This window comes from Aethalodelphis obliquidens, unplaced genomic scaffold (genome assembly GCF_003676395.1).
Source record: "Aethalodelphis obliquidens isolate GAN/ISIS:26980383/991018 unplaced genomic scaffold, ASM367639v1 scaffold25, whole genome shotgun sequence".
Lineage (NCBI taxonomy): Eukaryota > Metazoa > Chordata > Mammalia > Artiodactyla > Delphinidae > Aethalodelphis > Aethalodelphis obliquidens.
This window is the reverse complement of record NW_020837969.1, coordinates 14717824-14729434: the sequence shown is the minus strand read 5'-3', so window position 1 is coordinate 14729434 and position 11611 is coordinate 14717824. Positions and strand designations below refer to the sequence as shown.

Here is an 11611-nt window from a genome sequence, read left to right as displayed (position 1 = left end):
CAGTCCAGAGCAACTACAAATTCAGTGCCTGACACATAGTAACTTCACAATAAATACCGCCTCTTATTATGTGATATGCTTTTACTCTTTTCTCAGATGTGTATATGACTCCTACTTTCAACATTCGTCACTTTGGCTGGTTAAAAAATCCAGTTTATAAGTAGAGGGAAATTTACACAAGTAATCCCCAATGAATGCATTTATTTAAAATGACAGTGTAGTTTTGTTTCTAGTGGGATGATCTGAATGCAGACATATACACCTTACCCATTAATTTATGTAATTTTGTAAAAGGCACTTGACTGTAATCTTGTACAGTACGTCATTGCTCAATGTCAGCAGACTATAGTCTGTGGGCCAGCGCTAGGTCTGTGGCTTGCTTTTTTTATACATCATGTGAGCTAAGGATGTTTTTTACATTTTTAAAGTGTGGCAAAACACACACACACACACACACACACACACACAAGAAGATTATGTGACTGACACTTTACGGGGTTCACGAAGTTGAAAATATTTACTATCTGGCCCTCTACTGAAAGGGATCACTGCCTCTGCTACATGGAAGGAGTTTAATTTGAGCTCTTCAAATACAACCATTTCTCATCATGCAGACGCCTCAGCTTCACCTCGGCTCTTCTCTATCCTGAGCAAGGTTTTACTAGTTACCCCCAACATTTTCTCTTTATCTTCTTTATTTTGGGGAGAAGTAGTTCTACAGTCTCTGGCCTGTCTCACAAACTTCTGAGAAATGTGCTAAGTATAGTTTCACCTTTTCCTGGTTCCTGGGACCCGCCGATGGCCTCAGACGTGAGTAAGGATCATGGCGTTTTTGAGCTGCTTTTTCTATTTGATACCTCTTACGGTCAGGAAGGACCTCTCATTTCTTGCTGTTGTTGTTCTGTGCCTCTTTAAAATCTCCTGCTTTCCATCTGCTGTGGGCTGGGAAAAGAAGGAGAAAAAAGAAATCATGATTGAAGAATACTTTGTATCTATCAGGTTTCATTAGATTCTTTTCATATGTTAGGTTCTTTAATTCTCATAACATAACTTTATGGTTAGATGCCATTATTTCTGCTTTACAGATGAAGAAAAGGAGCCTCAGTCAGCTTCAGAAGGGTTAATTTACTTGAATTCAAGCCCAGTCCTTCTGGCTCCAAAATTTAAGTCCTTTCATCAAAGAAACCAAAAAACCTGGCTGACTTGAACTGTAAGTAACATAAGGGCAAACAGACTAAAATGATGCTTTCATAAATAAAGTGCCCAGTGCTGAAGTGTCCTGAGACTTCTGTTTTGTTTTGCTCTTCGCTCTTAGCTGTGTTACAGATAATTCAGTTGTCTGACAAACAACTTCCAAATTAGTGAGGTGTTGTGATGACACTTCCCTTGTTCAAATATATCCTTTGAGACCATTAATTCAATACACTCATTCAAAGGTAAATATTGAGAAAGTGTGTGTACTTATAACCCTAGAGAACGTCCAAAAATGAGTATGGTTATGGAATTATGGCTCATTTATAGTGTTATGCACATAACTCTCTCTTTATAGGTATGAATGTATGCGAACACACACACACACACACACACTTATTCAGGCATGCACCTTGGAGACCCAACTAGAACATTTCTGCTCACTTCTGTTTTACTCTTCCAGTCTTTCCCCCAAGGCAGGTTTTAAGTTAAACTCCTGGGATGCATCTGATGTCCACTCTTCCTCCAAGCCTCCTATACAACGTAGGTCCTTGTACATAACTCTGCCTGCCTGAAACAGACAGGAGAAACTGAATCATTATGAAGATACACGTTCACTGAGAAAGCAGAAACCCAAAGTATAGGATTTAATAAACAAATTGTTTTGGAGATCTTTTTAATTACCTAATACCAGACTCTAAAATATTTTAATTTCTATATCATTATTACATAAATGCTATATATGATTGTCTTTGCACAATAACAAATACTTGAATAAAAAGAGAAAGAGCAACGTCAGGACCATATCAAGTTAACCATGAGGTTTAGCTTCAGGCAGAGTCTGACAGTCTGTCTCACCAGAGCAGGGAAGAAATTCTGGGCTTTAAGGGATTAGAGATATAAGGCAACTGTAACGGCACACTCGGTTTTTCTTCCCAAAGTTTTTGAAAAGCAGCTCACAATGGAAAGTATGAGATATTTATTGAGATGGAAATTTACTTTAGTTCTCTTTGCATATTTCTTTCCCTGTGACAAGCAGGTGGGTCTCACTGTTCTCTCCTGTCACAGGGAAGGATTGAACTCCAGATGGAAAACAGAAGGTGGTTAAAATCACTCCTTTCCTGGAATTTGGGTTCCAAAAGCCCAAGCTCTTTTAGAGTGCTTTGCTAAGGGGAGCAAGTAGGATGGGAGGTAGTCTGAACAGCTAAGAGGAAGGACAGAAGATTCCCTTATAGAGAGGCATAAAAATCGCTGGATTCACCAAACAAGAGTGACCTCTGCCTCACCCCAAGAGTACCTGCAGAGAGGTGGAAAGCCTTCACAGAAGAATGGCTGCATGTCCTCCAGAGGAGGATGAACTCTACGGACTGTGTCTTGGAGCATCAAGAAAATTCCTAAGTTGGCTACATGAAAGGTCCCACTGGTTGGGACTAACAGGATACTGGGTGTCACATCACCATGCTGACCTAAAGATAAGAGAGTTGTTTCCCCAATTTCTAGATACCTCAAGACATGCTCATATTCTTGTGGAACCTGGAGAAGGAGAGAGGCCTCCAGGAATAACTGAGATGGAGTTTCAAAGGCAAATTTATTTTGAATTAAAAACAATAAAGAACTATGGTCTAACTTCTGTTGCTGGGTTTGTGGACAAAAGTTTCACACAAGTACGTCCCAAAGGGAATTCTCTCCACACATTCAAATCACAGGGCTCTTCCAGCCTCTCCTGGGGCTGGGGCTGCGGTGAACTGGGCCACCATTATTTATGCCAAGAAGGCCACTGCTGCCTGAGCGACGCAGTTCAGTGTGAGTGGCCCCCGGTCTGCAGTGATCTCCTCTGCCTGGCCTGACGAAACACCACCTTCTCTTCTGTGTCTTTCATCTCCCCTGTTATAACTTCAGTGTGATGGCAAAGGGGACCCTTTAGTATCATTATCAGCCCTTAACTCTAAGTACACAAAAAACTTTTCTAGCTTTTCCTGGTCTTTTAAATAACACCGCAAACAAAAACCAGGACTTGGGCTTCCCTGGTGGCAGAGTGGTTGAAAGTCCGCCTGCCAATGCAGGGGACACGGGTTCGTGCCCCAGTCCGGGAGGATCCCACATGCCACGGAGCGGCTGGGCCCATGAGCCATGGCCGCTGAGCCTGCGCGTCCAGAGCCTGTGCTCCGCGGCGGGAGACGCCGCAACAGTGAGAGGCCCGCCTACTGCAAACAAACAAACAAACAAACCGGGACTCACTTTCCCCACAGCAGAGCAGCAGTGCCTCAGGCAGGATTCTGCGAGCGAGCGGCTGACTCTTTTCTCTGTCCGTGATACATCTTTCAGGGCTCCTCTTCTTCCCACGGTCTCATCCCTCAGCTGCCCTGGGCTACCTTTCCCAGCAGCTCCCCACCTCTGAATTTTCTGCAACTCACTTCTCAGAACAACTTTCTTTGCTGAGTCTAATTTCTTTAGGACTTTATCCTAGGACAGGAAGAAAACTGAGGAGTAAAAGAGGGAGGAAACAAGAATCCTAAGGTTCCAAATGCCAAAAACGCAAATTGGAAAATACTTCATTGGTTCATGGACTCCAAAGAATATGTTTATTAAAAATGCGAAGAAGGGAAGGGATAAAATTAGGCTATAGGACATCCACCACCTCTTGCCTCTGCTTCAGTCTCTTTTACATGAAAGTAGCTTTTTCTTATGACAGAGACTTGGCCTTATGACCACTAACAGCTCCTGAATTGTATGTGTTATAACTTCCCAAACTAAAAGAGGAGTGGATCTTTTAGTTTCAGTAAAGTACACACACACACACACACACACACACACACACACACACACACACACACACACACACACACACCCCAAACAAATAAAAAACTCAGAAAGGGTTTCTAATTGGCTTGGTTTGGGTCACATATCCATTCATATACCAATTAACTGTGACCAGAGGAAAAAGAATGATAACTGGCCAGTTTGGATCATGGTGGATCTTGTAAGAACATAGACTCTCCCAGTTTAGCACACAGAAGTATTTTCTAGGAAAATAAGCGTTCCTAGAAGATAAGAGCATAACTATCTCTATGGTAATATTTTGGGGTGTCTAGTGAGCCAGACACTAGAACAGATTTTGCACACGTTATTAAAAGGATCAGGAAAAGCCAGAAAATATTTTTTGTGTGTCAATTTAGAGTTAAGGGCTGATAACGATACTAAAGGGTTCCCTTTACAGTCACACTGAAGTTGTAACAGGGGAGATGAAAGACACAGAAGAGAAGGTGGTGTTTCGTCAGGCCAGGCAGAGGAGATCACTGCAGACCGGGGGCCACCCACACTGAACTGCGTCGCTCAGGCAGCAGTGGCCTTCTTGGCATAAATAATGGTGGCCCAGTTCACCGCAGCCCCAGCCCCAGGAGAGGCTGGAAGAGCCCTGTGATTTGAATGTGTGGAGAGAATTCCCTTTGGGACGTACTTGTGTGAAACTTTTGTCCACAAACCCAGCAACAGAAGTTAGACCATAGTTCTTTATTGTTTTTAATTCAAAATAAATTTGCCTTTGAAACTCCATCTCAGTTATTCCTGGAGGCCTCTCTCCTTCTCCAGGTTCCACAAGAATATGAGCATGTCTTGAGGTATCTAGAAATTGGGGAAACGACTCTCTTATCTTTAGGTCAGCATGGTGATGTGACTGACACCCAGTATCCTGTTAGTCCCAACCAGTGGGACCTTTCATGTAGCCAACTTAGGAACCTTCCATTGCTTTGAAGGCCAAAGACACTTCTGTAAATAAATAACAGGATTGAAGGACTCAGATTCAACCATAATCACAAGATTACTTCTAAAAGCATTATTTACATATTGATCTTCTTTTCCTATTTATAAACTTGTATCTGGTCAAGGAAATGAGTGGAAAATCCAGAAGACTGTGGAGAAAATAAACATTAACACTTGTAATATGTATTCTTTGAAAGATTTTCCTCTACCTAGATTGCTTTTATGTACAGAGGTGATATTCAAAACACTGAATCGCCAGCACAGCTGCATAGCTCACCAACCAGTCAGAACAAATGCTGGGTGATAATGAATAAGGATCCTGAACCCTCCTTCCAAATCCCTATCCAAGGCTTTAGCTCACAGTTACTTTATCTTGAGGAGGTCCAGGGTTGCCATATTTGGGAGAAGCCCTGTGTATGGTGGTGGTGGTGGCAGAGGTCTTGGTGCAGTGGCTATTTACCAACAGATATAGAGGTCCTTTGACAGTTTAACAACTGGTATGGCTGTATGGCCATCTGTACCAGTACATACTGATGGAGTTATTAGCCTGGGACATGTCATAATTCCTTACAGTTTGTGTTTTCTTCACTTAGCAAAATCTAGTGAACATTTTCCTATGGCAAAATATATTCCTATACGTGAGAACTTTCTAACTCATCTTTGGTGATGAGCTGTAAACATGCCAAGATAATGATCCCTTAGTCTTTTGCAGTGACTACCTAGCCATGTACCACCAGCTTCCAGAACCAGTCACCTCAAGCCAACTCTACTGTTTACCCCAGTATGTTATAAAAATACTGTCATTTTCTCCATGTGTCATGATGTGAAAGGGTTGGGAAGAACTGTTCTACAACATGGCTTTTCACAGGAACATATCATCCCATTATATGGCTATAATATGGTTAACTTAACCAACCTATTAGTGGATTTTCATCTTGTTTCTCTTTTTTTCCCAATATTTTATTTTATTCCTAGAGGACATGGTTATACGTATGTCTGGTTATTTTTAAATATTTTATTCATGTATTTATGTATGTATGTATCTATTTATTTATTTATTTTGGCCGCGCTGCGCAGCATGTAGGATCTTAGTTCCCCGACCAGGGATCGAACCCAGGCCCTTGGCAGTGAGAGTGCGAAGTCCTAACTACTGGACCGCCAGGGAATTCCCTATATGGTTATTTTTTAAGACAAGTTCCAGAAAGAAGAATTTTGATATATTGGGTCCTATTTAAGACTTGGACACAGAGTATAAAATTTCCCTGCCTTTCTATGAGTTCCTAAGAATACAGGTTCTAGATCTAGATTGTCAGCGTGTGCATCCCTGTTTCATCACTTTATTAGATGTATGACTCGGTGGCTCTGTGCTTTAGTCTCCTTGATGAAAATGGAGTTAATCACAATATTTTCCTCACTTGATTGTTGTGAGGACCAATGAGTTAATATATATGGGGCACTTAGAACAATCCCTGGCTCATTGTTATTCATTAAATATTAGCGATTTTCTTTAGCAGTAGTAGTTTCTGTTAATTTTAAAGTTTTACAGTTTTCACTCACCTTAGAAATATATAAGAGTATGTTTTCTTGGGAACCCTCCTACACTGTTGGTGGGAATGTAATTTGGTGTGGCCACTATGGAAAACAATATGGAGGTTCCTCAAAAAACCAAAAGTTGCCATGTGATCCAGCAATCCCACTCCTGGGCATATTTTCATAGAGAACTCTAATTCGAAAAGATACATGCACCCCTATGTTCACAGCAGCACTATTTACAATAGCCAAGACATGGAAGCAACCTAAATGTCCATCGACAGATGAATGGATAAAGGAGATGTAATATACATACATATATATATATATCTCTACAATGGAACAGTACTCAGCCATAAAAAAGAATGAAATAATGCCATTTGCAGCAACAGGGATGGACCTAGAGATTACCATACTAAGTGAAGTAAGAAAAAGACAGATACCATATGTTATCACTTATATATGCAATATAAAATACCATACAAATGAACTTATTTACAAACTAGAAATAGACTCAGACATAGAAAACAAACATATGGTTACCAAGCAGGAAAGAGGGTGGGGGGATAAATTAGGAATTTGGGATTAGCAGATACAAACTACTATATACAAAATAGATAAAAAACAAGGTCCTACTTTATAGCACAGGGCACTACATTCAATATCTTGTAGTAAACCATAATGAAAAAGAATACGAGAAAGAATATATATATGTAACTAAATCACTTTGCTGTACACCAGAAACTGAATCACTTTGCTGTATACCAGAAACTTTACAACATTCTAAATCAACTATACTTCAATTAAAAATATTTTTTAAAGAATATCTTTTCTCCCACAATCCCAAAGGAACTGTGAATTAAATTCTTTATAATTATTTCTATAATATCAATATAATTTGCTTTTAGAAAAATGCAAAATTACAAAATTGAGATTTATGAGATTACAAATCTTTGGTAGACATATGTTTTGTGTTTTGCTCACTTTCTATAAGTTTGTTTGGCCAATTCAGGGATTTTTTAAACATGGAAAACTTTCTGGGAGCCCTAGGCACCTATTACCCCATTCTGGGTAAAATGAAAAATAGAAATGCCAAAGCAATCAGAGCCTCACAGCCGGATGCTCTCTAGACAGAGAGTTTTACAATCTTGGCTGCCCACTGTAATCACCTGGGACATTTTAAAAGGCACTCGTGACTGGACCACACCCCCAGAGATTGTAATTTAATCGGCCTGATTTAATTACCTGGCATAGGGAGTGTTCCAAGCTCCCCAGGTGATCCTAATGTGCAGCCAGGACTGGAAATCATGGCGTAGGTGGGCACCAATTAATTCAGGATTATTTGGGTGTGTCTGTAGGGCTGGCGCTGGAGAGAATGACTTTCATAATCAGTCGACTCTCCAGGCCAACTGAGTCACTTGCCACCAGGTAAGCTGGCTACAGAGCCTTCTTAAACTGGAACAAAAACATCCAATTCAGCTGGACATTGCAATATCTTGAAATTTTTTGCTCTGGACAGTTACTTTCACTTTCAAAATTTTCTTTTTCTTAAAAATCATCCCAAATGTTATCCCTGCATTTGGTGGTGGGAAAGATCACAACATAACAGATATTTCATGTTCTTGACTATGTTTCTTCTGTGTTTTGTTGCTACTGATGAAGCAAGCAATCACAAAAAGATTAATTGCACACGAAACAGCCTGGATAACATGCACCCTGGGTACAATGGCTTTACTCTTTTGTCTGCTTTGAGTGTAAGTGTCTTGAAGTTCAGTATTTTAAGGAAAGAATAGTTCACTTGGACTACAAACTATAAGCTGAAATTGTCCTTGAACTGGGAATATTCAACCACAATGTGATTTCAGTGGAAAGATTTAAGAGCAGCTTCAAAGAAGTCAGAAACCTAAGGACGAGAAGATGCTGATGTGTTAGGAAAGTCTACAATATTTGCTTCTGTGGTTTTGAAGATACTGTAAATAGAAACAGCTATGGCAAAGAACTTCTATAATTAGGTTTCATCCTGATTCCAAAAGTTGCTTCTTACAGAGCTTTTAATAGTATGTGAAAACCACTGTTTAAAACTCTGGGTTTGAATTTCCTGCCACTTTAATGAAAAAATTAGTATTTTCAAGCTTTGGGGGTTTTTCTAAAGTCATGCGCTAAACAAGCAGAAGTCCTCTGTTGCCCAAAGGTTTTGGCGGAGGGTGGACGCTCTGGTAATTTTCTTCTCCCCGGGCACAGTCTTTCTCTAAGAGTCAGAGAATGCATTTAAATCAGAAATTAAATGGATTACGGGTGGGTGTAGTTATGGACAGACACTGGCACTTGGACCAAACAGATGTGCTCTTTCAACATGGTGACCATACCCAGTTCTTCCAAAAGCACAACAGAGAACAACCTTGCTCAGTTAGTCATACTTCCCTGAAGGGCCACCACCTAGAGTGGCATCTGCATTCAGCAGCGAGATGGGACAACCACATCCTACCATGGAAAGGGAATCCTTATCATTTTCCCTCAATCCAAACTGCCAGGCAGTATCAGGTCCCTCTCATGAGCTCACCAAATGTGCTGTTTCCTTACTTGTTTTACCACTCTGGTGAATTCTTTGTAGGTCTAAATCCTATAGGATATAAATCGAATCTGGAGAAAAACTCTGAATAAGCCTCCACCACCTCCAACCAAATTTTATCCAGGTGCAAAGTAGACCACGTGAGAATAAGAGAACCTAAATCCTGTCTATAACTGAAAGAACAGAGTATTATTGGCAAGTGATCAAGGAACATTTATGGCATTCTTGAGTTCCATTTAACATTTTGCTGAGAAGTTTCAGGAAAAAATTTAATAGCAATGGTGACTGATGGAATCAAATAAGTTAATCAAGTCAAATTGCAGTTGTGTTACTCTTTACATACCAGGGAAAAAAAAGTTAGTTCTGGATTAGTCTCTTGGATACTAGATAGGGAAAATCTAGCCTGGTGTACCCCATAATTTGCAGAGATGGCAGTGAGCCTTGGCATATATCCTATAGAAATTAGTCAAATAAGATTAGTTCTGGGTTCCTCCAAGAACTCAGGATGCTATTTGATGATCACTGTGGGATTCTCCTGGACTTGAGTTTACCCAATAGGACCTGAAAAACTTCCAGCAGTGGTTCTCAAATTTTATTTCTCATAATTCTCTGTAGAGAATTTAAAAAAAATTATTCATACTCATAGCCTATCCCAGAATGTCTGAATCAGAATCTCTGGTGGTATGTATTTTGAAGAAATATTCATAGGTGTTTTTGATGCACAACAAAGTTGAGCATGTCTGAATTTAGGTGAATAGAAGGGATCAAGTTTCCCACGGGAAACTAGCTCTTCTGAGGGACTAGAGTTTTCTTTTTTTTGGGACTAGAGATTTTTTAGGATTGTTCCAGATCATCTCGGCAGTCCTTTCAGGGGAACTCAAATCATTCAAGATATTCTAATGAACAAGATTGGTTACAGAAAGGAGAAAGGACACTCTTTAATTGTAAGGAGACTTTGAACATCAAAGAGCTGTGCACTTGAAAGCATTATTCCAATCAACTTTTTTCCACAAGAATTAAGTTTGGAGATGATTTTTATTTTTGCCTTGCAAATTTTACAAAAAAGCATGATAACTCCTTCAATTAGACAAACTTATATTTTCTGTAATACATGCTTCATGTAAATATTTTCCTGTTTTTATATTTGTCATATTATATATCATTCCCAAGAATGCTTTCATTAGAAAATATTTTCCAAAATATGATCATACAGTTCATAAATAAATTTTATACAATTTATTTGATGAAAAGGAGTATCTGTAGGAGGAGAAATTTGGACTAATATTTATTGATCTCCTCATATACATTTATTTAATTATGGAGTGGTTATTATTCTTCTCATTTTACTGTTGAAAAAAATTGAAGTTCAGATTAAGAGGAATCTCCAACACTGTACAGTTGTTAAGTTATAGTGTCAGTATTTAAACTCAAGTCTGGCTGATTCCATAGTTCCTATTTACCAAACTGCATTATACGAGGACAGTCAATAGAGAAGTAGGTGTCCTTTCTTAATCCTTCAAAATTCATCTGGAGTGTTAGTCTGTATTCACAACATGGCCATAAAGATTAGACAACTGGATATCTACTAAGACTTTTTCATCTTTCTTATTTTCCAATTTTTCACAAAGGAGTATATAGATACTTTAAGGAATAATTAAGGGGATCCAATTAAAAAAAAAAATCTACTGTCTTCTTAACCAACTAAGAAATAATACAAAAGAGTAAGGTAGGTGGGGACCAAATTTTTGCCTTTATTGTGCACAGTTTAGGCTGAAGGATATGGCTTAACTCAGGAGGAAAGTGGGGCTCCTAAAACTGAATTACAGTTTTAAACAGACTTATCCATCCGGCACAGGCAACCCCCAGAACACTGGAAGCTTGAAGGAACAGAGTTAAAGGTATGCCTTCTGTAGCCAAGCTTCTTTTCAAGAGAAATTCTAGATCTCTCCAAACTCACCAGTCAGATAAGCTGCTCCACCGGGGGCAAAGAAAGTCCAGCGCTGCTACACCTATGAATCTCCCTTCAAATGGGAGAAAAAAAAAAAATCAGAATTAAAGAAAAAGTGCTTCTCCTGGTCAGAAAACTGTGCCAGGAAGATTTTCATATGCTTAATAAAAATGTGTAAGGACACATTTAAAGTTAAACTGTATTTGCTGAGTCAGAGGAAGAAGCAAAGACCTAGCAAAACAGCTCCCACATCCACATATTTACAGACCGGTTCACTGAAGAGGGAAAATAAAAAGCCTCAGGTGGAAAGTCATTTAGTATCAATGTTTCTAGTATGTACTAATCAAGCACATATTCAAGTCAAGGGTTTGAGGTGACGTGAATACTATCAGTGTCAGAGAAGTTAATAATGAGGACATTTCTACTGAACTTTAAAAAAATCTTGCTTTGTAGTTCCTCCATCTCTTTGGTAAACTTTGCTTTAAATTTAGGTTATCTTTGAGGACACATTCCTCACCATAAGTCCTTTGTTCTGTACTAAGACTGAGAGACTGCAGAAACTATAGCATTATCCACTTAGTTTTAGATATTCTTTTGATTCTTCTTTAGTCTGT

At 39.3% G+C, this 11611-nt stretch overlaps 1 long non-coding RNA gene across 1 annotated transcript; it reads right to left on the bottom strand.

Annotated features, from left to right (window-relative positions):
• Window positions 1-535: 535 nt before the first annotated feature.
• Window positions 536-11084, bottom strand: LOC113628974 (uncharacterized). The gene is made up of 3 exons (XR_003436308.1): window positions 11007-11084; window positions 1636-1762; window positions 536-942 (listed from the first exon to the last, which is right to left on the bottom strand). It is a non-coding gene; the product is annotated as an uncharacterized LOC113628974 (long non-coding RNA).
• Window positions 11085-11611: the final 527 nt, after the last annotated feature.